The 25,783-nt window shown below is 40.6% G+C and overlaps 1 long non-coding RNA gene across 2 annotated transcripts in view; it reads right to left on the reverse strand.

The window, feature by feature from the left end:
- Nucleotides 1-15,396, reverse strand: part of LOC121823223 (uncharacterized) — a 49,216-nt gene extending 33,820 nt beyond the window's left edge. Inside the window, exons 1-4 of one of the 2 annotated variants that reach the window (XR_013045094.1) lie at nucleotides 14,750-15,396; nucleotides 9,739-9,910; nucleotides 8,366-8,472; nucleotides 7,600-7,746 (exon numbers count right to left, since the gene is read on the reverse strand). This is a non-coding gene — a long non-coding RNA (uncharacterized LOC121823223). Of the gene's footprint in view, nucleotides 1-7,599; nucleotides 7,747-8,365; nucleotides 8,473-9,738; nucleotides 9,911-11,300; nucleotides 13,232-14,749 lie in introns of those variants that run through there. The other variant, XR_013045093.1, reaches the window with a different exon arrangement.
- Between the last annotated feature and the right edge of the window lie 10,387 nt (nucleotides 15,397-25,783).

Below are 25,783 nucleotides of genomic sequence, written 5' to 3' on the forward strand. Positions count from 1 at the left end.
AGTTGTCTTCTGTCATCCCATCTGTGCCATGAGATGTGCATCACACACTAATACATCCTGACAAAATCAATAATGGGATGAATGGCCAAGGGACACCAAAAGATCAGACTTACAACACTGAACATTGACTAGGAAATGTTCTTTTCTTTGTTCTGAAGCAGAAGTAGGAAACTGATAAGCACAAAGGGGCTGAATTCTGGGATGCAAGAGGCCACAGGCACAGAGATGTTCACCACCCATCCACCTGGGTTTTCAACTAGAGTCACTCAAATGCCACAATAGTTTATAACTGAATAGAAGACAACAAAAGCATTCACCAGCACCAGGATGGTCCTAAAAACTCTGACCTATGGGGATACCTGAGACTCTGTGAGTTGTGAATATGTTAGGCTCTCTGCTTGTGTTTATAAAAGGCAAAGACTATGGGGCCACTGGCCTAGACCATGAAAATCAGACTCATGCAGTCAAGGAAAAAATACAAGACTGCGTATAACAAGCTATGTTTCTCTTGCATTGTCCAGCATTAGGATCTATGGCTTTTCACAGTTGAGATTTTGCTATTTCATAGAACATTCACCAATACAGCACTAAATGAATTCATCCAAAGATTTGGGATCCAACACATAAAACAGCAGGTGCCAATGAATACTGGGGATCTAACCTGGATATAGGGGTTGAGATTAATGGCATAGAACCCATTGAGGAGGGGGATGATACACAAGGAAATCCCTGTGCCTACTCTGTAATAATAAAGAAAATTTATATCTAATATCATCCAGGAAATATTTCCATCTAAAGGCCAGTGCCAGGTGTTGGTTTCAACTTGTGGAATAGACAGTAAATCTAATCAGAAGGTGGTTGGTTACTCCTACGACAACCATGCCACTAATGTATCAGTGGCATGTTTTGCCAAGCTAGTCATTATTATAGGTCACAGGATTCACAGCTGGGTAAGACTGATATTTACTTCTCTGCTTTTGGTAGTACATACATCATCTCCTAGTACTATGAACACTAGCCAATAGGGATGAAGCTTTCATGTCAGTACCACACTGGTTTCTTCATGTTAAAAACATTTTTCACATAACATATTTTGATTACATTATTGCCCCCTCCCCAACTCCATTCAGATCCTCCCCATCTCACTACACACCCAACTTTATGCTCCTTCTCTCTTTCTTTCTCCCTCAAAAATACACCCCTCAAAAAACAAACACACAAACAAAAAAAACAAAAAACAAAAAAACAAAAAACCAAGAAAAAGAAATAAGAACAAGAAAACAAGCAAAAAACAATAAAGACAAAAAAAAATGCCAGTTGTCAGCAATGGGTCCTAGCCAAGTATAATGGCTGTGGGGTCCCTGGCAATGAGTGGTTCTGCAGGTCTATGAGAGTCACAAAGGAGTTTTATGGGCCAGAAGAAAAGGCCAAAAGGGGGCAAAGGGGATCATGGGTCCATACCAAGTGGCTGAATCCCCTCTCCAATCTGATCAATTTTTTCTTCAAAATTTCTTTTGGTTTTGTAAATCTTATTATCTTTTAAAAAAATCAATTCTCGGTTTGATTGATTCTATGTATTGTTCTTTTGAGCCACATTTCATTAATTTTTGCTCTAATCTTTATTGTTTTTACCGCTTACTGACTTTGTGTTTCTGTTGCATCATTAAGCTATTTAAAACACCTCTGGCTTTTTAATGTAAGCACTAATAACTAAAGATTTCTCCTTGCATAACTGTATATGCTGCCTGCCAAAAATTCTAGTGAGTTATGCATTCACGTTTTTATGAAACAGAGTCAGAGCTTATTAAGAAGAATCTTTTTTGTTTTTGTTCTTATATAGACTTAGCATGAAAGTTAATAGAAAGGCAGGCATTTAAGAAAAGGGTAGTCTGAAGTGTGAATGTGGGCTTCTGCAGAGAGAAGCTTCCTTTCCACTTGATTCTGATAACTTTAAAAAGTCTTTTCTGATGTCTTCAGCTATCTATTCTGTCATTTAAATAGAATGTTTACCTTCTCAGTATGTCCTTTCCTGTTGTATTACTATTGATACCCAGTTTTAGCATACCCAGAAAAGACACAAGAAGTAATTTCAGTTTTTCTCTACTTCTTCAGACTTCTATGGCCTAAAATGAGCTCTCCATGAGAATAAGTTGAACTGGAAAGATTGCTTAGTGGTTAGAGCACATTCTGCTTTTGCACAGGACCTGGATTGCATTCCCAACACCCATGTCAAGCTCACAACTCCTATAATTCCAGCTCCATGGAGATCTGACACCTCAGGCCCCCAAGAATGGTGCCAGCATAACTGGATGTCAACATGTAGAAGATTACAAATAGATCCATATCTATCACCATGCACAAGACTCAAATCCAAGTGGATCAAAGACCTCAACATAAATCTAGTTACACTGAACCTCAGAGAAGAGAAAGTAGGAAGTAGCCTTGAACACATTGACACCGGAGATCACTTCATAAATATAACAACAGTAGCACAGACACTGGGCTACAGAGCTAAACAGAGAATTTTCAACAGAAGAATCTCAAATGGCTGAAAGACATTTAAGGAATTGCTCAACATCCTTAGTCATCAGGGAAATGCAAATCAAGATGACTCTGAGATACCATCTTATACCTGTCAGAATGGTTAAGATAAAAAACACTGATAACAGCTTATGTTGGAAAGGATGTGGACCAAGGGGAACACTCCTCCACTGTTGGTGGGAGTGCAAACTTATACAGACACTTTGGAAATCAGTATGCCAATTTTTCAGAAAATTGGTAATCAATCTACCTCAAGACTCAGCAATACTACTCTTGGGCATATACTCAAGGAATGCTCAATCATACAACAAGGACTTTTGCTCAACTATGTTCATAACAGCATTATTTGTAATAGCCAGAACCTGGAAACAACCTAGAGGCCCCTCAACCAAAGAATGGATAAAGAAAATGTGATACATATACACAATGGAGTACTACTCAGAAGTAAAAAGCAATGACATAATGGATGCAGATGTATAAATCAATAGCCAAGCACCACACCAAGCTCTAAGAGTCCAGTTGAAGAGAGAGGAGGGATTCTATTAGCAAGGGGCATCAAGATCATGATGGGGAAATCTACAGAGACAACCAAACCAAGTTGACTCCCCATGGTAGGCCTTACCTTTTTGGAGGCGGGAATGGGAGTGGGCGGGGGGGGGGGGGAATGCAGAGAGAGGGATCTGTGGTTGGTATGTAAAATGAATACAAAATTTCTTAATAAAGAAATTATTTTTTGTCATTATTATTTCTCTACTTCTTGTATTAGGAGTTTGCTGGTACTGTGTTAGACATGGATTCTTTCATAATCTTCTTTGATCATTTATTCATTGAATGATGTTTATTCTGCTGTGCCTCTTGGTTGAGAATTTCTTCCTCCTCTCTATATAGAATTCATTTAAGCCTCTACTTTACTTTTGGCTTGGTGGTCACTGATCAGTTTGTGCTTGTCTTCAAGTGTCTTACTACTCTGTCAATTCTACAATGTAATTTTTGTGATTAAATCAATTTGTGATTAAATTAATCATAATTGACAGTTATTTACTTTCGTGCCTTGATTTACATTGTTATATGTGCTCCTCAGATTTATGTTTTCTATTGAGATTTATGATGTCATTCTGATGAGTCTGACTTTGTAAGTAAATTGACATTTTCCCCTTAATAGATTCTACATTGTCTATTTGATTTGTACTTCTGGCATTTTGACCAAGTATCATGCTGGAAGGATGCAGCTGTAGGTGTCTCTGTAAAGTTTTAAATGTCCCAGCCTCTATGACACTGAGAAGTGGCTCCAGAGGTTTATTGAAACAATGATCTCAGGCTAAGGGTTATCAAACTCCAAAAGTATTCTTAGATAAGGATGTCAACTCCTTAGCCATCAAGGGTGGGGCTTTCTGCACACACTTCAACACCTGAGTGAATCCTCCTGTCATCTACACTTCTGGAGTTGTCAGTTCTGTCCCTCTCACTCTCTGAATCTCTTCCTATTGCTCTGTCTCTCACATCTATTGATAACAGGAATAATGGCTCCGTATTCTCGGGCCCCAAGGATAACAGTTTTAAAGAACAGGCTTTGTCTCAAGCTGGCACTTGGTCACAGATCTCTATCTAAGGCACTGCCATTGCATCTACACCCAAACCAGGATTAGAGGCTTATAGGAGCATTTCTATAGGTTGGACACCCAGTCTACCTTCACCAGGGCCACCTAGCTTCCATTTTGGATGTGGTTTCTTTTCTCACCCTGTCTACATAACTGGGGCTGCCTGGGTCTTAGTTCCTTTGGCGGATATCCTTTTGTATACCCATAACTATCATCTTTCCAATCACTCCCTTTTCTCCTCTTTTCTGTCTTTCTTTAGGGTAGAGTTGATTCTTTCATATCCCAACTCTTCTCTTTCACTGTGTCACACAGAGGCAACTCCCAATCTGCCATCTTATTTGGAAGTCTTTTTTTTTTTCCAAGACAATACTGATATATGCAATAAAGTCATGGCCACGTTGGAAAACAAAGCTAATAGAGATCTTGGCCCTGTTTAAATTTTCTATTGATCTGTTGATTGTTGGATTTCAAGGTACTAGGTATTGCATCTCAATTTTCGCATGTATTAGGAAAGTAGTCCACTACTGAGCCATAATCTAGTTACTTTCCTTAGTTTTTAAACAATAGTTTTGTCAATTCTTTAGGAAAATCAAATAATGCATTTTAAGACATATTCAACCCCCTCCCTCAATTCCTTCTGTAACTACCCTCTCCTTCCTCCTATCCCTTTGCATTGAACTTTATGATTTCTTCCCTCCCCCACCTTGCTTTCCCATTTAGTCCAGTTTATGTTACCTGGCTAGTCTTGGGAGTGGGACCTGTCATGGCATGTGGGTAATCTTCTGTGGGGTTCGGGTTACATTGTTAAAGAATGCAGACTCCCCCTCTCCTAATAGCTTCCAAAACCTAGCAGTTCCTCAGCTGGGGGTGAGATTTTGTGCCCACCTTTCCTATTCTGGGATTTTATCTGACTGGAGATTGCCCAGGTCTTGTGCATGCCGTGAGTTCATATGTCCAACTGTCCTATTGTACCTAGATAACATTGTAACTACCACTGGCTGAATAACATAGTTTCCAGGCACCTCTGGCTGGTGCCATTAAAGGAGCCAAGAGTCTATGGGTAGATAGGTCATAGGCCCCAGGGAAGAACCCAATGCTCTGATTCTGCTAAATGGACATAGTCAAACAGCTTCCAATGATTTATTGAAGTAACCATGGATCAGAGCATTTCTCAGCTCTCATCAGAGAAGAATCTCCTTGAAACAGATGGTAATTAACACAGAGACCCTCAACTGGCCACCTTGCAGAGAATAAGAATGTGCTGAGTGCTCATCCCTAAATAGGGACGCATGTCTTCTTAATATTTCAGTGCTCGGTTTTAATTTGAAAGATGTAGAATATTTCTGAAATAATGCATTTCTATTTCAGCAAGATTTATGCGATAGTGTTATGAGATGAGATGATAGAATGAAGATAGATCTTTCTTTTTATTTTGGGAAGATTAGAGGAGCATTAAAATAATAGAATAACATTACAAATCCTGTTCTTGTTTCATTTCAGCCATTTTATCAAAAGCTCTTTTTGGTTCAGTGTACCATTGCCTTCACCAAGATTCAAAAACAACCTGGAAGGCTGAATGGATACACTGTTACTAAGAAAATGACTTTCTGTCAGCATAAATAGAATCATGCCTATTGACTCTTAAATTTATGTCTTTAAAATTAAATGTAGGGTTTGGAGAGATGGTTCGGTAGTTAGTTAAAAGCATTGGCTGCTCTTCCACAGGACCTGGGTTTGAATTTCACCACCCACAAGGCAACTAACAACCATCTGTACCTCCAGTTTTAGACGATCTGACTCTGGCTTCTGGCTTCTGGCTTCTGTAGGTGCTGCATACACATGGTCCACATACATACATGCAGGAAAAACACCCATACACATAAAATAAAAATACATAAATCTCTAAAAAGTAAAATTAAATGTAATGCATTTTATGAATGAAGAACAACTGATTTTAAAGAAATTCATGAGAAAAATGTATTTAGTGGGAGGGTTTGAACTAAACCATGAGCAATTTAGTGAAGAATTGCTAAATAAGTGGGTACCATCTAAGCCAGCATAAAACCAGGATTCAGATAAAAGGATACCCCATCTGAGTCAGTGTCTTGAGCCTTGATCACCACTTGTTATGCCAATCATACTTCTCTGTTGCTGTGATAAGACCCTGATCACATACAACTTAGAGGATGACAGGTGTATTTCCCCTTACAGGTTACTGTTCATCAACACCAGAAGCCACGCCATAAGCTTAAGGCAGGAACCTAGAGGCAGGAACTGAAGCCGAGACCATGGAGGAACATGTTTACTGGCTCAGTCATCTATCTTCCTTTATAGGTATACCTGCCTATAGGAGGCACTACTCACAGTAGTCTGGGCTCTCCTACATCAGTTAGTCACACACCCCCACAAGCATGCACACAGGCCAATCCAATGGAGGCAGTTTCTCAATTGTGGTTCCCTCTTCCCAGGGTGTCAAGTTCACAACTGAAACTGACTGTGACAAGGTCCCAGCAAAACATAACCTGGGCAAAAGTGCAAAAATTACCTCATACCAGGAACAGACAAAACAACCCAGAGGACCTGATTTGGAGTAAAAATAATCTTAGACTTCCAGGTAAGATGGTGGACAAGATGGTGGACAAGATGGTGGACCTCCTTGTGACCCAAAGAAGAAGAACAATGTCAGAGTATGAAAAATTAGACTCTATTCTCAGATGAGGAAGTGGGGAAAAGCTTCAGTAATTATCAAAACTTGTGCCAGGATATGTGAAAATTGTGGAGGAAGAGATATGCAAAGCACAGAAAAAAAAACAACAAAAAACAAAAACAAAAACCAAACTGAACCAAACCAAACCAACCAACCTAACAAAAACCTCAGCCAAGCTGAACACAGCTCTGGCTGTGTGATTTGCCAGAGGGCAAAAGGAAGCAGAAAACTCACCAGGAACCTAAGCCAGGCAGCCCTGGTGAAAGCAGGCAGACACCATGGCAGCTGCTGAAGTGTGGCACTGACCCTCCCTTTCTTCACTCCAGTTAGGGAAGTTCAACTTTGGAAGTAATTCTTTCATCTTCTCTGTTACTCATGATTCAAGTGAGGCTGGCTCCAGAGCCGCCCACCACTCCCTTCACCCTCTGTATACAGGGTGAAGACTGAATTCCTTCTCTCTTGACTTCGACCTCATCTGTTTTTGTTCTTTTATCTCCATGGTTCTCGTAAGTTTTGTAAGGATTGTAGTCTTGGATATTACAACGAACAGTACATTTTACTTACCTGTTTTCCATATTATTCTACCAGAACACACATCTCCTGAGAGCAGGGAGGCTGGTCCACTCTTGCCTGATGGCTCCCTTGTGATAACTCTGGTGCAGTACTGTGCACAGAACCAGCTTTCTATGCGTTGACTATATATGGATGGAAGGGTGCATGTAAATTTCTACTACTCACGTCTTTTCCACTTACTGTCAACAGCTCTAGGAGGGCTCTCTTTATTCACTCTTGTTCGTACAGTAAGTATCAAACTATGTGAAACCACGAACTCCTGCCGATTAACTATCTCCTACAATTATTTTATAGAAGTCTGTTTTTCCTGTGGATTTTCACCAGCCCCTGTAATATGAATTGAGAACCTTGACCAGAGTGATGCTAAGAAGTTAACCTATGATATCTACCTACAGCAGATTATACATAAGCATGTATCTACATATGTATCTTTTTTTGTTTGTTTGTTTGTTTTTTTGTTTTTTGTTTTTTTTTGTTTTTTGAGACAGGGTTTCTCTGTGTAGCTTTGCGCCTTTCCTGGAACTCACTTGGTAGCCCAGGCTGGCCTCGAACTCACAGAGATCCGCCTGCCTCTGCCTCCCGAGTGCTGGGATTAAAGGCGTGCGCCACCACCGCCCGGCTTTTGTTTTTTGTTTTTTGTTTTTTTTTTTTTTTTTTGTACATATGTATCTTAAGTAACTGGTTCAATAGTGTGCTGATACTACTTCTAGGCTACACTTACAGAGAAGCCAATAGATTATGAGGCCAGTTCATTGAGACATACGAAAATATACATGTACATCTTAGGAGCTGTTGGCTGTACATGAACAGAGTATGAACATTATAATGGGGCTATAAAGTGGTCACAGGACACGCCTGAATCCTGGACTTATTTATTATGTCATGTCACTACTTTTATATTTTTGCTTGAGTTGGTCAACAGTGCATTTGTTTTCTGCTGACTCACCACACTCTCCATATCCATCCACAGTGCATTCCCTCATGTGCATCAGGACACATCGGATTGTGTGATGTTTACTCAGAAGACCCTTATTATTTATGCAAGCAAGCAACCTGAAAAGAGAAGAAGAAAACGTTTACCCCAAAGAATAGTAGTTTGGAATTTTTTTGAAAAAATGTTTTAATAGAGGCAATTTGAAAAATGTAATGGTAGGGCTCTCCACGAGATGGCACTCATCTTCCTCCCACCATCTAAAGTTCCAGTGCATCCACAGAGTACCAATGTATCTATATGCATATACATATACACATTTACAGATGTGCACATATACCTGCTCATATGCGCTAAAATACAAAAATCACCAAGTTGATTTTGTGCCTAGAAATGTACTCATATTAGGCAAGGATGAGGGACATGTCTTAAATGAAGTATAAATGGGAATGAAATGCCACAAACCATTTCAGAAAGACTACGTATCTTGGGGACACTGAGGAGATTAGCAATTTAGAAACCTGCTAATGTTTTCTGAAGTGCATCCATGTAGAGTTCCTGATTCTCAAAAGGAATCTTGCTTGCTCTTGCCAGCCTCTGAGACCAGAGAGTAGCTTTCTGTTTCTCCATTGGTAAGGTTTAATCTAACCTAATGCCTTCACTTTCAGTTCTCCCCCTGTTCATCTCCCAGCCCTGTGCTCTTGTTAGACTGCTCTAGCGGCAACAGACTTTAGTATGGATTTTGAGGTCGAAGACTCACAATTATGGCCAGCTGGAGAATCAACTAGGGTTTTGGATCATTTCAAAGTCATCCTCTTCATTACATTAGCACTAAAACGGGGAAGGATCAAGCAGGCAGACACTGGAGACGGCTGCACCAAATAATCCAGGGGTAGAAAAAGAAGCTTCGCAACATCGACAACCACAACACACCTTAGCAGCTTAGACACTCATCTCAAACTGGCCACGTGGCCATTCAACTCAAATGGGTGCTTGGGAGTCAGAGTTGGAAAGGACACATACACACCACCGGCTTTGGCACCTGTCATTCCTGCCTCTGTGTGAGACCCTTCTCCCTCCTGGCCTGGTTTCTTCTTCTTCAGTGAGCTGCCCTTCTCAGTGAACATGTGGCCATTTCCCCCAGTGCACCTCTGTATCTTAAATCATGTTTGTGAGGACGTTTAATTTCAAATCATTTTGACATCTGAAAGTCATTTGCTCTGGTTGTCCTCAGCCACAACGGTTTGGAAGCTGACATGTTCATGCTGATTTTACAAATAAGAATCCTGAACCAAAGAACTAACTCGGCCAAGGTCAGAAACTAAACAAAAGGAAGGCCTCAGTTGACTAGAACTCCAGACCTACAGTTAGTTCACTCTGCTTTTTACCTGACCAGTGAAATGGTTCATCATTGGTGTGTCACAGGAAATGAAGACTTCATTTTCTTCTCTGTACATGAACATTGTAAAGCAAAGATCTTTCCCCAGTAGATATTTTACATGTGGCCCTTTTTATTCCCAAGTACTGTTTGTTAGAACCTTCTTGAGACACAGCCATGACCTCGGAGGAAAGATACAGTATATTAAATTGCTTCTAGTCCTAGAACTGGATTTTCATTAAGGCCAGTGCCTGATTCTTTTTTAGTACTGCCCCTGGGCACTTGGGAAAGAGTTCATTTTCATGGCTGGCAAGGGCATCATTCAAAAGACAATTTGAATGTGGCCTTTGATGTATTCTTTTCAGAGATACTGTTTGGATAACCTGCAGGGAAATCATTAAAACATACTAAAAGTGAATGCTATTTCTACTTTTGTGAGCACACACATAAAGAAACACTGATAAAATTCTGAATGCTGTTGTATATTAGTGTAAGCATGTGTCCAGGTGTGTGTGTGTGTGTGTGTGTGTGTGTGTGTGTGTGTGTGTGTGTGTGTGTGTTATGAGGGAAAGATGTTATGTTCTCTTGGAAATAGCCTATCCAGAACTTATTAAATTATAGGCCACCAAACCAATCCCCAAATTTTCAGTACTTTGTATTTGAATTTACAAAGTCTGAGGATGTGAAGACAAGCCAAGAGATAAAGAGCAGAAGTGTGAGGCATACTTACCATCACAAGGGGGCATCCAGTTAACATTCTTCAAAAATTTACTTTCAACTAACCTGGTCTATTATTTACTGTTCTTAGGTATGGTAAAAATATATGAAAGAAACCATTTAATAAAGGGTTTGTTCTGGTTCATGGCTTCAAAGGATTCAGTCAATGGTTGTTTGGTCCCATGCATTTGAGCAGGATATTATCATGGCAGAGGACATTCTTTCTACCCTCATTTTAGACAAGAAACCGAGACAGGGGAATGCGACTATTTTAAGAGCCTTTTTGGTTTTCTTCTTTATTCTATCCAGTCCCTAGCCCAATGGAGGGTGCTACCTACTTACCTATTTAGGGTGGGTGCTCATCCTTAATTAATCCTAATGAAAGTATGCTCACAGACAGACGCAGAAGGTGGAGGGGAAAATAATTTTATAAATCTAACGAAGTAGACAGTGCTAAGACTGACTGAGACTTGGCAGATCCTAAAGTGGCTAGCCCCACTCTAATGAGTAGCCTTCTGCTTGCTCCCCAGGCATCCAAAATGTCTCCATGTGCAGGTGCATGCATGTGAATAAATCAGAGTGGTGTATGTGCACATATACAACATGATTACATGCATGTAGTGTCTGAAAGCAAATCAGGAAACATATTTCTGATGCAATTTGCTGGCTTTTAACACTTTCTTATTGACTTCTAAAAATAAACAGCAGCTAATATTCCACCAGCAATTATAAACACCTTAATGGTACAGTTGGCATTTATGTACATCCATAAATGTGTATTTGCACACATCCACAAAGGAAAAACATGCAAAGAACACAGATGTGAGAGATACATATTTAGTTAGTATGATTTACCTAGTTAATAGCTGTTTTAGCTCAGGTCTTCTAAGAAAGGCATTCTTAGACAGCAGTCCTTTGCTGAGTTTCAGTGGATTTCTCTCCAAAGCTGTGGCTCTGTTCATTTTGTTCTCTGCCAAGTTTCACATCGCGAAAAACAATAGCTTAATATTGGAGTGGTTAAATTCCAGGGAAGATTGACAGAATGGAGTTCTCCAAAACCTAAACCCTGCCAATTTTGATGTCCCTAATTTATTTTAACAACCGTTTAAGTCTGAATGCCTCCATTTTAATCACATTAACAGTATATTACAGAGCCTAAACACCCAAAGAACTCCAGTGGCAAAATGAGTTTGGCTGTTTCTCCTCCTCTTTTATTTGGAATGATATTTGCTTCAGGCAAACCCAATTCTTTGGTAATTTCCCATTGACTTTCTCTTCTTCTTCAGTGCCTGGACCTTAGCATTTACCCAAATATAATCGGGAAAACACACATACTTATTATCCAAGTAACAGCATGGGTGCCAGACTTCTCGTTGCAGGAGTGCTTACATTTTCTGTGCAATTGACTGATGCTACAGGAAAATTGTTTGAACAGATTCACATCAATTCCTGTCAACCCTAAATGCAGGCCCAATTGGCATTGTGCTGTAACCACAGGAGTGAAAGCTCCAAGGAAACCATGCACCCCAGTTTCCATGCCTTCATCTTATCAGGCAACAATATATTCAGCATTCAATAGGCCAGATGTAGAGACTTATTTCTGTAAAGCCTGAGCCATGGCCAGTCCGCCCATGCCTCTAAGGCCCTCATACTTAGTGGCAAGAAAGCTGAATATTCCATGAAGGTTAGGTTTTGTTTGTTTGTTTGTTAAATCAAGCGCTTCCCTTCTCCAGGGTCCAGTTTCTGTCAACAGCCTACACCTCAGGAAATAAAAAAAAAATGCTTCTACCCCGTGCAAGCCAAGCAATTTTCACATTTATTTTCCCAGAAGCTGTCGAACCACACGTGCACAGACTCTGAAAATACCCATGCACCATTTTGCAAGGTTGTCAGGCTTGGGTTGACCAAGGAAAGGAGCTATGCTGTCCTCTTAATTATGCTGCTGCTATATACGATCCAGAAAGTCATTTGTACTCTTGGAGATTATGTTTGCTCAGTTAGTACAATGAGAGAAATAATTGCGTCTGCTTCATACAGGGCTGCCATGAGAAACAAATAGGATATTGTATAAAAATGTAAAACAGAGCTTCCAAATTGAGTGTTTAATAATCCACTTCATATGGTCAGTGTTGAATAAGAGCTAAACACTAGCGATAGAATGATCATCATATGGTTTTAGCTCAAGACTTATTTGAGAGATGGTGAAGCTTTCTGTGATCCTGAGTTCCACAGAAGACTTCTTCAGAGGTTTGCTGCTGCTCATTACTAAGCACTATTAGACTAGATTGTGGTGGCTCCCAGAGTCTCTACACAGTCTATGCTTAAGGGCAGCTATATGTTTAGAGGAGCAGAGACTGGGTTCAGTTGCATTTGCATAGTAATCAACCTCATTTGCCTGGGCTTATGTCATTTTTCTGTCACTTGGTGAATGAAGTGATGATCCCTGCCCAGGACTGTTGTCCTGCATCTCCTTGACCCTGCACCCTCTTATTATAACCTTGGATGTCCCAGATCATACTTTCTCCTGGGATTTTATCTCCCATACCCAAGAATATTTAAACGTTTTAAATTATATTATGAAGTCCCATTTCAATTTCTAAAAATTCCTTGATGGACAACATGAAAATAGAATTGAATACCTAGACACACACTAGTCTCCTCTTTATTAAGCCCAAACAGCACTCTCTAAGACCAAGGCTCTGTTACTCACCTTGGTTGCTTTCACAGCATAGATGGGTAGAATCTTCTGTTAGAATGAGTTGAATGAAACAAAAATGAAGTGTTTTTTTTTTTTAAATCAGGCAATAAATGCAATGGAAAAGCAGGATTAGAGAGATGTTTACTTCTCATTCAGGGTGTCAACGCATAATTTATTATCAATTGACACAGACTTTTGAATGATTCACTGGTGGCCCGGCTTTGACTTTGTACAAGGTGAAATAGGATATTTTTGATTCCTCAAAGTAGATGGCATATTCAACTTTCTGTTCAAGCACCTAATTTATTTTCACTGTAGATGTCAATAAAATTCTCTTATATATTGGTTTCCATCAGCACTTGTGTTCTAGGTCAGTAAACACAAATTGAACAGGTCCTTCACCTTGGTGGATAACTGGCTTTATATTCAGATATTAAGGCTCAAAGCGAATAGATGAGACACAAGCAAGTATTAACACTAGCACTCTTCTTCATAGGGCAGAATATACAGTGAAAGAGAAGGGTGTTGAAGTTTCTCACTCCTCTCAAGAAGATTCTAAGTGTCTGTTGGAAAGGGGGAATGGAAGGATATTTTTGTGTGTGTGCATACTCTTGGGTCCATGAGAAAGAAGAGTCCATTCTATCACATTTGGAGAATGAACAGCATTTTTCTTAACTGTTGGTGGCAGTGCAACTCAGTGGTGTTTAGATCAGTGGGACAGCATGGAAAATATGTCTTATTGCCTAGTCTGCCCTGCAATTATAGACACTGGACTTTCTTTTGGGGCCAGTGAGGTAAGTTCTGAGTGTTAGGTGAAACCAAGCAATGGAAGAAAAATCAGCTATCATTTGGTGAAGAACCAGATACCTACTCTCATTTGATGACAAACACCAATTTTGTTGGAGTATTCAGCTGCTGAAGCTATCAGGAAAGACTGCTATTCAGCCATCATCTTTGAAATACAGCTAAAACCAATCACAGTTCCGTAGAGAGCTTCACCAGTATCTTTATCAGGCTATTCAGTTTACAAGGAATAGTCTGAGAACAACAACAACAAAGAAGTCCTGTAAAATGTAGCATTTCATTACGGGGCCCTAGGTCTTAGGAACTGGAAACTCTTGCAACCCATAAAACTAAATAAAATGTATCGTATAAATAGGGAACAATGCTACAATCTCTTTATCAGCTATAGAAATTTTAGCACTAAATACATTATTCTTATAGCCACTTGTTTGGGGAGGTCAAGTATATTTATAAGAATTTGTGTTTTATAAATTAGTTTGGTTAATCAAAAGTAAATTTATCCTATATGCAAAAGGACACAATATTAACTCATGTTAGGATAATCTGCAATAAAAGGACATAAGTATCAACTTACCTTAAGACAACTGTAATAAAATGTAGTAATACTAATGACAATTGTAAGGTGTAGCTTTTTTCATGATTCTTGATATTTCTGCAAGATGGCTTCCTCCTGGACACAAAGACTATAAACTTTTAGCTTATTTTTTCCTTATATCTTCCAGAGTCCTTTATGGGCATTTAGAGAGCTCTTGGGATGTAGAACTGCTAAGTCACTAGGCAGTGTGATGACAAAGAACCTTACCCATTTAACACTGGTCTAGAAGGACAGCGTCTACTTATCTTCAGTGGACTTCTCAAGTCAAGCAGGTTGGAGATTTGTTCTCAGGCCAGCTTTTGTGTGCAGCTTTCTTTCCACTCTTGATCCTTCTGGCAGCAAGTAGAGTTGACATTAAGTATGCTGCACACTGTGTCTTTGTGCATGATGTTTCTCAGTATCTGAAAAAACATCTCAAAGCCACTAATATAAAAATACACGTTTCAACCAAGTTTGAACTGATAAAACAAAAAGTCAGTTACCAAAAAGTATCAGGCTTCTGAAAACATGAGAGTGCATGAGCTGTAGTGTTTTATTATTTGGAGAAGGGAGTGCTATGAGTAAGAAGGGGATCCTGGGAGTCAGCAAAGGAAAATTTTATTCTGCCTCTTTGTAACCAATGTGTGACCTTGGCCAAGTAGCAACTGTGTTGCCCAAAGTTCTTTCATCTGCAAAATGTAAGGTGGGCCTTACCTAATGTTCCATCTGTGGCTAAGGTTCTGCAGTCTTAAGGTCTTATTAGATGTTTGTCACTCGTGAAATAACAGAAGTAGAAATTCCAAAGACAGAATTTCTAAATTGTAGAGATACTTGATGTCATATTACGCAATGATCTTGTGGAGGAGGGAGCTGAATGTCACTTTACCTCTCCAGAAATTTCTGGGTGGCACTACTAATAATGGGAGGCATGAGTGAATAGATTCTGGACCCTGAAGAAGGCTAGTGTGCAAGTAACCCTTTTCTTTCTTTCTCCCTCCCTCCCTCCCTCCCTTGCCCTCCCTCCCTTCCTCCCTCCCTCCTTTCCTCCCCCATCTCTCTCCTTCTTTCCTTCCCTTCTTCCTCCTGCCCTGTACCTGCTTCATACCCACCTCCCCTTTCTCTTCCCCCACCCCCTTCCCCAGTATACTTCAAGCAGTCATATAATTTATAATCCTCCCGCCTTCGCCTCCTGTGGTGAGATTACTGGTGTGTACCATTATATTGAATGCAAGCGATTTTGCCTTGCTTCAAATACACTAAATAACAATGAGAATATTATATATATATAAAAAAGGACTCTACTGTGAGCCTGGAGGTACCTGTGCCAGGGCCATGGTTCAAGTAAAGCATTTAAACGACCAAGTGCGGCAGCTGATGCAGAATACAGAATATCTATCAGGTTAGCAATGCTTGTCTTTTGGGAGAGGTGAATGCTGATACTAAGTAGTTATAGTGGTCTGGTGAGCAAATATAAATAAATGTACTGACTCTGAAGACCTTGGCACAGATGGTATAATAATGAGTTGTTTTGACAAGTCCAAAAAATGTTCCCGTCTCTCCTCTTTCCTTTGATTTGGCACCTACTTTACCTCATATTGATTTGTTCCTCATTTCCCTGGCAACAAAATTCACCTTCTTCCTTATTTTCAATATTATATTCTCCCCACAGAGTTTATTTCTAGTGCCTCCAACTTCTTCCTAAATGATTTAACACATTTTATTTCTCGTTCTCTATTAGCTTTCCTTTCAGTGAAAATATAAAAGCAAAAGAACACTAAACTGGCTTGTGTGCACTGACACACACACACACACAATTGTATCTCCCCAGTTATTTAGGAAGTGAAGGCAAAGGCAGACATGGAATTCTATGTGGTTGGCTTGAGAGTTCCCGCCAAGCGTCTCCAGCAGACATTGCCTCCAAGTCTTTTTTTTTTTTTTTTAAATTTATTTATTTATTATGTATACAGTGCACATATCCCTGCAGGTCAGAAGAGGGAACCAGATCTCATTACAGATGGTTGTGAGCCACCATGTGGTTGCTGGGAATTGAACTCAGGACCTTTGGAAGAGCAAGCAGTGCTCTTAACCGCTGAGCCATCTCTCCAGCCCCCGCCTCCAAGTCTTTTGCCTCTCTGCCTGGCTCATCCATTCCTACCGTAGTAGGACAAATGGTACTTTTGACTGATGCTTATAAAAATCATATACATCCACCAAATGTTTCAACCAGTCTTCACACTGAGTATTCTTTCCTATTTAAACAGAATGGCAATTGCATCAGAGCACAGTAGGCCACCATGGCAATAATGACCGCTTAAAAATCATAGCTACATCTGCAAAGCATTCATGTTTATAAAAGTCCTTTGCAGTCATGATGGTAGTCCAATCTCGCTTGGTTGACTTTTAAGCAATGAATTTTTTGGTTTATAGATGAAGACAGCGAATGTCCCAGAGTACACACATACGCATTTCATCAAGTCAAATGACTTTCATCTCGCTGTAGCTAGAGCCACTGACAGTTTGCTGTAAACTCTGCTGTCTCCATATACCCTTGGCTTGAGTGCTCTGACACAGGAAAGGTCTAGTAGATGAGAGGCTGCAGCATAGTCCAGTTTCTCACTTCTGTCCCAGTCAATACACCTGGCTAAGATCACCTGTGTGCTTGCAGGTGGGTTTTCGTGGAATGGTGCTGTAATCATTGCTCCCCAAATCCCTATCATTTATGATGATGGAGCCTTCATTGTTGTATCTCATTTCTGAAACTTTAAAGTGAATTTGAGAAAATGCCATTACAGTGACTACTAAATTTGGGTAGGCACTTTAAATAAATAAGCACCTAATGAAATATCTTTGCTTTCACGTATACTTTTTTGAGTCATTTAAAAATACTTGGGGGCTGGAGAGATGGCTCAGAGGTTAAGAGCACCGATGCTCTTCCAGAGGTCCTGAGTTCAATTCCCAGCAACCACATGGTGGCTCACAACCATCTGTAATGAGATCTGGCACCCTCTTCTGTATACATAATAAATAAATAAATGTTAAAAAAAAGCAATTTATCTAAAAAAAATACTTTCTCTATTTTTGATGACATGTTTGTATTTGTGTCTGCCTGTCAGTATGTGCACTGATGGGAATGTCGTTCTGTATGCTGTGAGTGTGTGTTGCTCTGATTTGGTTGATAAATAAAATGCTGATTGGCCAGTAACCAGGCAGGAAGTATAGTATAGGTGGGATGAGCTGAGAGGGAAATGCTGGGAACTGGAAGGCTGAGTCAGGATTCACCAGCCAGACACAGAGGAAGCAAGATATGAAGGCAGAACTGAGAAAAGGTACTAAGCCACGTGGCTAAACATAAATAAGAATTATGGGTTAGTTTAAATGTAAGAGCTAGTCAGCGGTAGGCCTGAGCTAATGGCTGAGCAGTTCTAATTAATATAAGCCTCTGTGTGTTTACTTGGGTCCAAGTGGCCTCAGGGCTGTGGGAGCCAGGCAGGGTCAGGAAAACCTCAGCTACAGTGCACACTGGTGCACTGTGGAGGCAGGAAGAAGGTGTCAGATTTCCCTGTGCTGGGGTTACAGGCAGTTGTGAGCAACTGGATGTGGGTATTAGATACAGAACTTGGGTGTGTAGCAAGCACTTTTGACTGCACATCTCTAGACGAGCCATCTCTCTAGCCCCATGAGCCATTAAACAAACAACCCCACGTCTATGATGGACATGTTTTTCTCCCTTCAAATGACATGTATTTTACTACCTTTAAGAAAGTTTTCAATGATTTATAGTCACATTTTATCAAGTTGCTTTGCTGTGGAAAGTCAAGATTAAGGCACATATGGCTTAGCTTCACAGTGTTTTATTTCTCCTTTCTCGTGTAAGAGTCTGGTATTACAGGGAGACTGTCTGTTAGGAGAGGATATGCTGATAAATTCTTTTGAAGTCTACAAAAAGATCGCATCTTTCCTAAAGTTCAGAGGAAATGTACTGAATACTAAATTCAGTACACAATGGCTCTTAGTGTCTGTTCATTCTGAGACTTAAAATATGGCTACCTAATTTGAAAACCTCTGTGACATCAGAGGACCCCAGACAGAAATAAGTTCCTATGAACTGCATCTGAGAAGTCAATAGGATATCATTAAAAAACCAGCATTCTAACTATAGATAGAGCGACCCAAATAATCTGGCCACCTTGAAGGTATGGACGTCAGAGTATCACCAGGGACGGCTACAGAAGGCTCAGTTAGAGTGAGGATGGCAAGCACGGAAGGCAGAATGCATCGTCTTGCTCAAGCACTGCCTTGTTCCTTCTGCAGGTGCTCTTTTGTGAGTATCTAGGTGGCCTGAGTCTCGGTGGCTCTGCCGGCACCCTCTCATTCCATCTCTACCTGAGCTGTATTGTGTAGACTCTTATCAGTGCAGCTCCTCTCAGCTCTCAGCCTCTGACTCCTTAGGCAGCACCTAGAAATGAAGCTTTCTACAGGTTTATGACTCATCATTGCTCCCTGATCACAGACTCCCAGAGAGATGCAATGATGGAGCCCAGTGACCTCGCATAAACTTACAGCAAGAGGTACAGAGTTTTTGATTGACAGCCTTGCTAACTGATCCAGTCAAGAACTGAAACATCAGACGTGGGATCAAGGCCCAGCTCTACCCTCAAGTACCCACTTTGAAGAAGGCCCTTGACCTGCCTGTGCCTCAGTTTCTTCACTTGAGAAGTTGTGAGTTGTGTTTGGAGAATACTCCATTGGAAAGGCGCTACATTTGCTAATCATTTTCAGAGTGTTTACTGTGAGGCAGGGGCCATTGCCCAGAGGTATTGCCCAGAGGCATGGGATATACAAGAATGACAGCAGATGAAAGCTATTTTGTTACTCTTACACATCTCCATGCACACACAAGCCAGCCATTCCATTAGTATTGTCTTTCTGTACCAATGATACAACATGTTTAAAGAAAATCACAGTAAATTATATTTTTACATGACTTTCTAGCTCTTTCAAGTGCAAAGATTCATGGACATATACTACTGTCAAATGTTCCCTTTGTTTTTACAATTGGTTGATAAAGAAGTCGGGGAATGTAGATCTGTGGGCATTAGGAAGTTCTCGTGTCTTAGGTCTTCCCAGACCTTTCCTTAGTGGAGGGTGGCTGCTGTGTACCCAAGATGTGGTCAAACACGCTCCAGAGGGCAGCCCAGAGCTCTCCTACAGGCTGTGCCAGATCCCTGGCATGCTTCAACCTCAGCCTTGCCACCTTCAGACTGCTGATTCATGCTCCTGATGCAAGCTTAATGACCATGAATTGGCTCCATTTTTTTCTTTTCCTTCTTCTTCTTCAGGAACATTTTCTTGGTAACCAGGCAGATGATATGCTAATGCAAATTGGCAGACTTGAACTCAAACTACAAAAATACGATCTGCCTCATGGAAAAAACAAGGGACCAAAGAGACTTCAAGGTCGTCCTCTGGATTTCTCTTGAAAGGCACACAATGAGTGCTCGAAAGAGATATTCGGGTGTTCAGAAGGGACCTCTGGTGATCGCTGGGGTTTAAGATCATTATGAGCAACACTTCTTTTCATTTAAAATAAAATTCCTTTGGATTCTTTCCATAATGTGCTGCATGAGACTCTCCACCCGTTTCTCTTTTTGTGCCAGGAGCTCTGGGTCTGTGCACAGAGAGCTCAGTGAGGCAGAAAAGCCAGAGCCTGCTTCTTCTCCAAAGCCATCCTGGTCCCAACCTGGCTGCATCTTGCTTCTGAGTCATGAAGCCAGGGTTCACTGGAGGTCACCACAGCTCCACGGGCTCATTCGGAGTTTTAATGTATTGCGGTGGAAATCGTGTTTAATCTCCTCTCGTCAGCCGGCTGGATGCTACAATAATATTACCCTGTGTTGCCACAATAGTGATTAAAATACAAGAACATGCCATTCCTGCTTCCACAGCCCTCTCTCCGGAAAGCAGGCAGGGATCTGCAGGAAGAACGAGCCTTCTGCAGCGTGCAGCTATTCCCAGAAAGACCATTCCGAAGCCAGTTTATTAGGGCCTGAGATTTCATGATGCTGCCACGTGGAGCGCCAGGGCTGCTGCCTGTTGTTTTTATTAAGCCTTTCTCCTGTCTGACTCATACTCACAACATTTCTGACCACGGACTCGGGATTTACTGTAAAGTGAGTCATCTAAGCAGAGTGAACCAAGAATCTCCAGGCAAATTCAGCTCAGATTGGGAGCTGCTTTTCTATTCTCAAATGGCCTTTGCCTTCAGTATCAGGAAAAAACATCAGCGAGGCGGGTCTGGTGACTGTGTTAAAGATGCTAAAATAAATACATCACTTGGAGTAAGCCCCTGCCCAAAGCCACAGCTTTGAGCTGCTAAAAAGGAAGATATTTGCTTTCCATTGGAAAGGTTACAGTGGGTCTGCGAAGCTGATATATATATATATATAGATGTGTTAAGCATGGAAAGAGGAAAGACACTCCCAACAAAGCAGAATGAAAACGCAGGTTTTATCTATCCTGACAGAGGAGCAAGATCCAAATCTAAGCTTCAAGCAAGGGGTCAGTTTGACACACAGAAGGGTGTTACCTCGAACATTCTTGAGGTGATTCTTGCCACACTGCATCACTGCAAGTCGCCTGGGTGTCATCAGTACTCTGGAAGTCAAGCCTTACTTGGACCTGGACAGCTGAACTCATAAGGTATCTTTAGAAGTGAGCCAGGGTGAACAACACAAACTTTAGGCATGGTGCTCTCAGTCTGCATGTCAGCATAGGGCCGATGGGCAACCCCCTTTTTTCCCTAGGACTGTCTGTCAAAAAGCAATAGAATACAATATCAAAAGGTCATCACCGTCAACTCTGACCCTAATAGGAGTCTCCGGCTATATGGTCCTAGTGAGAGCATCATGTGTATTTGGGTTCTTGTGACAATATCTAGTTAGTGAAAGAGGTTACTTGGGGCTGGTAATTCCTATTACACAGATGAGAAAGATGAAGCAGAGAGCAAGTTAACCTTCCAGCAATCAAAGAACAGACTAGAAGCTTTCTTTTTATGAGGTAAGGCCTTAGTTTGGGCATGGTTTGGATAGTAGCATTTCTTTTGGGGAAGGGAAGGGAAGAAACAGAGAGCTAGGACTTCGGGCACAGTATCTGAAGTCTGAGCTGACAGGGAAATCCAACAGAAACAGTTACAGTGGTCCCATCTGAAGATACTTGAACCTCAGGAGCTCCTGTTCTCATTAGAGAACTGGACAAGAGTTGTGGCCCAAGTGGCACTTCCAGCCCAGATCAAGAGTTTAAAATGGAAATCAAAGTGCAGGAACACACCTGAAAGCACCTTCTCGTGGAAGTGTGACCGACCACGGCCAACTTGGTGATGAGAGAAGAGCAAGCGCATTATTGAGTGTTTTACTGAGCATGCGCTATAAACCAGCTGCTATGCCAGGATCTCTTTCATCCCTTTCCTCATCAAATGTTAGTCATGATAAACACAAGAAAGAAGGTTTTAAAAGTGAGGCAGATTTATCTAGGCTCACATTTCCAGAGGTCTCAGTCTGTGGTCCACTGTGTCAGGATGAGAAAGAACATCTTGGCGATGGAAGTTGTTCATTTTATTGCAGCAAGGGGAGAGGGGAACGATGTACCACAGATGGACAAGGTAACGTTCAAAGGCGCACCCTCGGGGATCTTCCTTCCACCGAGTTCCTCTTTTGCACTTTCTACTTCTTCTCAAAACAGTGATGCTGGAATGAGAACCGAAGCCCCAGAAGCCTCTGGTTGATGTTTCATATGCAAACCAAGACAAATGGTCTTCATCACGTGACAATCAGAACTATCCCCACTCTACTAGATCCAGAGATTTTAGTTCCAGGTGGGCTTCAGGTGTGTGTGTGTGTGTGTGTGTGTGTGTGTGTGTGTGTGTGTGTGTGTGTGCGCGTGCGTGCTCTGTTTGCACACATGTTGGGGGAGGTATGCCTGTGTGCACACAGAGACCAGAAGGAGACTTCAGGTGTCCTTCTCCATCACACTTAGCCTTATTTCCTTATGACAGGGTCTCTCACCGAACCTGAGCTAAGGTGAGAGACAGAATGCTCCAGTGAAGCTCCTGCTTGTCTTCCACAGCACTTCCACAGCTTACAATTGCCTGTGTAGCCACACCTAGCTTTTCAAGTGGGTTTGAGCTCATATCTTTACACTTGGGCAGCAAGTGCTCTCCCCTAGTGAGCCCCCTTCCTAGGCTCCAATTCTGCATGCCCTTTGCATTAATTTTTTAATAAAGGTGCCTATGGAATTTGCATATATGTCATACTCAAGTATTATAAAATACATGCTCATTAACTAATATCTTTACTTGTTATAAAATTGTGACATCTTGTCATAGGCCACACAGGCTAGAAGTTAATGAGCAAAAATTTCCCAGTGGTGCATCTGTAGTTTTGAATACACAGGAATATAGATGAATCTTTCTCAGAGAGAAGATCTGGAAAAATAGAAACCCATCAGAAACTTGCTCAAATCTATCAGTCATTTATACTCCCTCCTCAACCCATGTTGAGGGTCAGTGGATGTTACTGGTGTTCCTTATTCATGAGGAGAACTGAGTCTTAAAAAAGACACATTACACTATTACTTTATGAATTTTTAACTAGTGGATGTTTCTTTCCTTCTTCATTATTAAATTTTTCAAGTAAAGGGACTTGTAGATGATCTAATTTAGACTATCATATATTTTAATAGTTCATTTATGACTTACACAGTCATAGTTTTACATATGAGCCACATTCTTTGCCATCTGTTGCTGCACTGATGTCCTCTATCCATAAATACACATGTTACTTCATCAAAGTATTGGCTTCAGATCAGATTAAAACAGAATAAACCACTTCATTATAAAATAGCAAATGTAACCATAGGATCAATGAGCCAGCATTTACCAACTATCTGGTACTGTAGTCAAGATGTGTTTACTGGCTGCTTACAGTTGGATTTTACCCACTGGAATCTTCTGTGTTGTTCAGCTGGATATGTGTTCATTTTGTACAAATATCTTTCTGAAGGATGTGACGAACAATGGCAAAGGCTTTCAGCAGTATCTGAGTGTCTTTCTTTCCATGTATGGTGGTTGGCTGGAGATAAATCATTTATGTCTTTCAAGTGCTTTAGAGATGTAAACATTTAGCAACAGTTATTAGAATCTCCAACACTACTGCTTACTGTATCCTACAGACCAAAATACAGAAGAAAACTGAATTGGCTAAGCCTTAATGAATTCATAGACTAGAATACCACAATGGGACCTGTAGACTCAGAATAACTGAGTGGTGTTTACAGATTTTGAGCTAAAATTCAAATCTGTCAGTGGATCTATATAGAGGAAGGCATAGAAACATGGAACTGAAGGCTTGCATCCAAATTTCACTTTGAAAGTTCTGGGTATACATAAAAGTCAGCAGGTCTCCTTGAGCTCCAGGGGACCTGCCTTAATCTTACTGGAAAGTTATAAGAAGCAATTGATCTAAGATGCGTAAAAGGGTTTCAGAAACCAGGAAATGGTTGTCATAGAAAGTATTAGATTTACAAAACTGTCTAGAAAAATATAAAAAAAATGCACAAGTAGAATGTAGATTGTTTTCTTTGATTGGCCTGAAATTTTATAATCCTGTTTCAGTTTATTTTAACATACTCTATGGCACTTCATTATTAATCAACTGAAGAGATTCTGAGGAGAAGACAGTAGGCAAGAATAGGGGCTTAGGTTCAGCTGAACTTGCCTCACCCTTCCACAATTTGTTGACCAAGGTTCCATGGCCATGATGCTTTTTAAGCCATTTACTTCATATATAAAACACATATAATAGTATCATCTATTATAAAGGTAATAATTTTGATTTTCAAAGAACTTGGTCCATTTGATTAATGCATAGACTCAGTGAGAATTATTTCCATTGCAAAGTTATCATAATCTTCGCTTTCCCATTAACCATGATTCTGAACATCCATATGGTTCCAGTACTGTGCCAAGCCCTGCCAGCTTTATCGTCTCCTTCTCCTCTTTGCTCATTCCATTCCAGAAGCAGCTGATTTGGGATTGCCATAATTACAATGAAAACACTTTGGATGCCTGATTAACAAGACAGTGTGATACTTATTCATTATACTAAATGTTACATCCCACAGAAACATCTGAAAAACAAGTGTCCTTTGAAAGATAAAGCCAGGGGACGGTCATGCATGACTGGAGACACGTTCTTTATCAAGGTGACTCTTTTCAAGGTTATAGCTTCGCTTTCGTATTTCCTTTTCTCAAAGCGACTGTTTTGAAAACATTACCCTGCCTGCAGGAATCTGGTAATTGGTAATGTGAAGGCCTGTCTGAGAAGCAAATCACGGCTGCAAAGGATCGGATTTAGCATCATGACTTTTATTCATTTTTAATATAGAATTTCACGGCTCATCAAGAGCAGAGCTGGTCTGTCATGTCTCTTTGTTCCTTTCAGAGAGTGCCACGCTGTTGCTCTGTTGGAGCTTTTGCAAATATCAACACAGTTTAAGAGGAAGGAATGACATTCTGTTCTCTCTTTCCCTAGCTTCTTTCTAAGTTCACTGATTTTTGTTGTTTTTTTTTTAAACCTCTAAAAACCTGTTACAATTTTACCAATTCCATATTTGCAGCTCCCATTAATGAGTACCACAGCTTATCAAAAATCATCACTTCATATTAAATTTATAGTTGAGCCAGTATGATCTTCCTCCAGCATCTCTTCATTCTTCTTCCTTTTCTTTATGTGACTGCAGACCTGAGAAGCAAACTCCCAAAGACTCTTCTTCCACAACTAAGAGGAGGTAGGGATCTCTCTCTTCTCTCTCAGCTTAGTGTTTCATCTCCCTCTTTGCTTCTAGGACCAGCTTTCATTATAATTTACCAACATGCTGGGAACACATCAGTGATTCTCCAGATGGCTCATCTGGCCCATGAGAGCACATTCCTTTCTGTATTTGATCTCAGAATAGCCAATATGTTCTTAGCATGAACCAGCTCAGCTTCTAACCTGTCATGTTGCTGTTAGCATCATTTTACTAGCTTTTAGATGATGAAAAAAACATACAAATGTTCCTTAATCGCCTCTTCCCATCCTTAATTGCCTGTTCCCCTACATATTTCTTTATGCTTCTGCCTTCTACTTTCTCACTCACATATAATTGGTGGATTAGTAGGAGAGAGAAACGTCCAACTAAAAAATTATCTCAGTATTTAAATTAGCT

The sequence above is a fragment of the Peromyscus maniculatus genome, chromosome 16 (genome assembly GCF_049852395.1).
Source record: "Peromyscus maniculatus bairdii isolate BWxNUB_F1_BW_parent chromosome 16, HU_Pman_BW_mat_3.1, whole genome shotgun sequence".
In the NCBI taxonomy this organism is placed as follows: Eukaryota; Metazoa; Chordata; class Mammalia; order Rodentia; family Cricetidae; genus Peromyscus; species Peromyscus maniculatus.